Raw genomic sequence first — 4,734 nt, forward strand, 5'->3', positions numbered from 1 at the left:
CCAGCGGAGCAGGGTGCCACTCCCCCCTACCCTCAAGGTTCTGCGCCCCGCACCACCCTGCGCGCGCCCGGACCCCAGACACTGGGCACGTGCCGCGGCGCTGGAGCTGCGGGGGGCGGCCGGGGAGACCCCCGAGGAGTGCGCAGCTAGGCGGCTTCCCCGGACGCCCCACCCACCGCTTCCCGGCGCTGCCTGCGACCCTCCAGGGCCGCCCGCCCCCGGCCGCGAGGCTGCGCCCCGGGCCCGCCCGGCGCCCCCTCCCCGCCAGCCGGCTCGCAGCAGCCGGGCGGCCGGCCCTGCCCCTGCCCACCCCCAGCCCAGCCCGGGCGCGCCGCACTGGGCATGCTCCGTAGCCTGGGCAGGTTGGGGCTGCGAGGCGACAGCTCGGGCTCTGGAGCCGGGAAGCGAACGGGGAGGGAGACTCGGGGTTGGGGCGGAGGGAGCGGCCGGCCACGAAGGGGGCAGCGGGACCCGGGGCCGGGGACACGCCGAGCCCCGCGGGCGGGCGGAGCGGACCGGCGCTGCTCCGCGGCTTCGGCGAGGAGCGCCCGCGGAGACCCCCCCGCCCTCGGCAGAGGTGAGGATCGCGCGCGGGGAGGCGGGGGGCGGGCGGGGGCCGGTGGGAGGGCGGGACAGGACGCGCCGGGAGGGGGCTCGGCGGCCGACTCTCGGGGGGTGGGGAGGGGGCTGGTGGCGCGGGGAGCAGTAAGTGAGCGGCACCGCAAACAAGATCTCACACACACACATGCACACACACACACACGCGCGCACATACGCGCGCGCACACATTGGGTCTCCAGGCGGCGGCTGTGGCCGCATCCCCGGCAGCAGCTCCGGGCAAAGTGACAGGTAGGAGAAGGCATTTCGGGTCCCGCCCGAGGATGCTCCCGCCCGCCCCGGCCCGTTGGGTTTGTTTGCTCCCGGCGGGTGCGTCCCGGACGCGTGCGCGCGCACCCGGATGCCTTGCCGGGGAGCCGGTGCAGGTGCGGGGTGCGAGGCGCCGCGCGCGCGGGAGGCAGGGGTCCACGCGCCCACCCCCTCCCCTATAATCGTCGCCCACTGGGTTTCCTCAGACTCTGTCCAGACATTCACCGCTTCTGGCTAGAAATAGCTCGGCTCGACGTGTATATGATTATTTTGGTTGGAAATAGTTGGCACCGTGTAAAGCATGTAAATGTGTATGCATGTGGATCTTCTTACCTCTTCTGGGGAGGTAATAGAAATGATTGACCATTTCCACTTAACACTGACAGGCCAGCACTCGGTGGGGGGCAGTGTTTGGGCCTCTTAAAAACATATAAATGATGGAGATTAAAGGTTGTCTTATTTTCAGAATTTTCAAGTTGCCTTTTCCTTAACTAATTAGACCCTGTCTATATAGTACAGTACTTCTGGCTGTAGACTTTGTAGGCAGTACCGAAGTATGGAAATATGGAAGTCACCAATTTCTAGTTGTTTCTAAGTGCACCTTTATCTAGAATCATAAAACTCTAATAAAGTAGCATTTTTTCTAGAGAAAATATAAATGCCCATTTATATTTTCAAACTTAAGCATGTATTTGAGAGAGAACTTCCTACTCTTTTTTTTAACTCGTAGCAAGTCTGTTATAAACACAGGTGTTTAAAATTTAATTTCGGTCAAAGCATTAATGGAAGGTCGCCTTTTTTTTTTTTTAACCATAAATGTGATACAGGGTGATCTATAAATTAAGTCATGAGTGTGTGGGAGATAGCTGTTTAATAATTCTGTTTGGTTGGCAATAATGTCATTCAAACATAGGCAGCCCTGTAATATCTAAAATTGAATTGAGTTTCCTTTTTAAAGGGAAATCAGATTCATAAAGTAAACATGACCAGGAAAAGCAACTGGTGACTTCACCCGGGCCATCTATGAGGAGGTTAAAAAAGTGTCTAAGGAATTGTGTTCCTTGGGAAAAACTCTGTGTTTGTGTGTAAAATTTAACTTTATCTTTTAGTTTTTTCAGACTCTTGGTTTCAAAAATATGTGGTCGAGCTGAGAACCTAATGTTGTGCACTCTTCAAACTTCAGTGGCCTAAGTTATAGAACCAAGCAAAAGCACAGAAATCGAGCTGGGTAGGGGTGTGTAGTTTAATCTGCCATTATCCATGTTATGTAATCTAGAATGCTGTTTTTCATAAGACAGTCTTGCATAGTTTTCAGCTGCTGTTTTAATCTATTATGTCATCTTCCTTTTGAACTGTAGAAGTTTAATAAATGATTGCCATCTTGGGAGAACACCTGTTTTCATAGAAATTCACTTCTTAAATGGAAGAGCATTTTTTATTGGCATTTTTATTTCAGGAGACTTGCTGCCACAGCTAGTAACCCTTTGCGTGTAACATATTATGGCATAGCTAAAGGTACCCTCTAGTAGATTACTGATTACACATCCCTCCCACTATGATTACTCAACCATCTGAATTTCGTTTTGATTTAGCTTTGATGATATCACTACCCAGCTTTGAATTAATGGCTGTTGAAATTGCTATTCTAGAAGTAACTGTCAAAACAGAATTTCTAAGACTCCATTTGATCACTGGATACACATTTCTATCTGTCGGAATAATGCTACCTTTATTTTACAAATGCACACCCACACAGAAGCGCTTTGTTCTCAAATACTGTCTTCGGAGTTTTATATTTGTGTGCCTGAAAATGTGAATGATATTAAACTACTTCTGTGCCCCAGAATCTTGAGGTAGTGTATTTTCGCCTATGAGGGAGCGAAATACGGAAGTTTAAAAAGTGGTAAGGGTTCCTGAAAAGCTTTTGCAGAAATGGACTTTAAAAATCTGTATCACTTTGAGCGATTTCATCTCCAGTAGAGACCTAGCCAGTGCCTTTCGCCCTGCTATTTTATGTTTCCAACTGTCTTTGCCTTAATGCGCCCTGCTGATTTTGGCGTCAGGGGCCAGTTATATTTATTAGGAATTGAAATGTGTTTGCCTAGTATCCCTACCCACCTTCAAAGTTAAAATTAAGGTAAAATTGCCTTTCATTGTTGCTCTGTTGTTTTCCTTGAAGGGATCACATTGGCATGCTAATTTGTGAACGGATGTGATATAAGTGAGGCCAGCTTCTGGATGTTGTGTTGCGTTTCCATCCTCAAACGTTCAGATGTAGCCAGCAGACTCAAATATCACAATTAACTAATAACTTTTGTGGATTATTATTTTTTTAAATACGTTAGTCATTAGCTGCTGAGTTTATTTGATTTTTAAAATTTTAAAGTTTTGTACTGAGGATAAATTTTAGCTTTTTGTATCACAGCACTTAATATAGTCATAGGAGAGAAAGTTTATGTATTTTTCCTCTTCTCCACAAGTGCCCCCCAAATATTTTGGGGAAAGCAAAAATATTCTTTGAAACTTAAAATTATTTTGCAGATTGTGACCAAATTATCATCGTTTGTAAGGACCACTTGTAAAGTAAGGATGAAACAGCATGTTTATTAGCACTCGTGACCCAGGTTTTTAATAAACTGGCTATCACAGTAAGTCTTGTAAAACCAAGAACTTCTGCGTTTTATATGCAGAATGAGGTCAAGGACTAATGGAGCCGCTTTAATGATCACACCTGGTATTTCATGTCCAGACTGAAGTTTCTAAAATAGATGGTTTTCACCTCGTAATGTGAACTTGTAGGCCACATTAGTGTCTTCCAAAAAGACTCATCTGCCTCTCGAGAAATAAATACAGCTTTTCATTGCTGATGGTGGGCAGCAGTGACTTTCTGTGGTTTTCCTGGTGGTGTTCAGATGTTCACCGTGCCTGCAAGGACACTGCTTAGTTCTCAGTACTGTCCATTCTGTATCTTTCTACTCCCCTGCAATCATCAGGAAATACAATAGCCTTGCGTAGGTCTTTCCTCCATTCCTTAGTATTTGTTTTTCTGTGTAATAGTTTCTCTTTTGATAAAGCCTTCCCCCTTAAAGTAGAAATACTTCCTCAAGGTATAGTATTGTTTATCTAGTTATACCTTAGAATGATATGAAGGTCTAGCACATTCAAGAGGCTGTGATTCTTCAGCTAACCAAATAGAAAAATGGGTGGTTTACTTCACCCCAGTGGAAGTAGAGCGGGGTGATAATGCATCGCCGAGTAGATGAGTGAGAAGTCTGCATTGCCCTCATCAGAATTAAGCCTGCTTTAAAAAAAAAAAAAAAAAAAAATCACCCAGAGTCATTTTTATTCTCAAGGCCGATTTCACTTAGTTGCAACAACCACCCCCAAATCCCACTTTGTAAAAGTCTGGCTGGAAGCTCATGCCTTTGGATGCTTTTCATATGCTCAAGGTGTAGCCCAAGTTCATAGAAGAGGTGAAGGCACTAAAGCCCTACCTTCCAGATCTCAGCTGGGAGATCCTTCTGTGCAAGAGGATGAATGGTCAGCAGTTTTTATTTTTCTCTGCATGAACTCCATCTAGTTTTTTTTTTCTTTTTCTTTGAGGAATCAAAATAGTTGAAAGAGACGGAAATCAGAAGAAAGTGTTTCTCTGAACACCTCTCTAGCCTACCACCTATAAAACCTTCCTTGAGAAGGTCACATACAGTGTGAGGGCCCGTTAGCATTATCTTATCCCCTTGATTGGGAGTCTCCTTCATAACTCTTCTCCCATGATCCTTTGGTGTGCTGAGGGTTGGGAAATTCTACCTCTAGCAACCATGCTACCCTTGGGCCAGGCAAGTCATTGCTTTAAGATACATTGCCCTC

At 46.9% G+C, this 4,734-nt stretch overlaps 1 protein-coding gene across 1 annotated transcript in view; it reads left to right on the top strand.

Annotated features, from left to right (window-relative positions):
• Window positions 1–403: 403 nt before the first annotated feature.
• The window catches only part of PLCB4 (phospholipase C beta 4), a 386,685-nt gene continuing 382,354 nt past the window's right edge, over window positions 404–4,734 (top strand). Inside the window, exon 1 of the mRNA XM_081832290.1 lies at window positions 404–577. The gene's annotated coding sequence lies outside the window, so the exon portion shown is untranslated. The remainder of the gene's footprint in view (window positions 578–4,734) is intronic.

Source organism: Leptonychotes weddellii, chromosome 10, assembly GCF_054177405.1.
Source record: "Leptonychotes weddellii isolate Sample4059 chromosome 10, ASM5417740v2, whole genome shotgun sequence".
Taxonomy (NCBI): domain Eukaryota; kingdom Metazoa; phylum Chordata; class Mammalia; order Carnivora; family Phocidae; genus Leptonychotes; species Leptonychotes weddellii.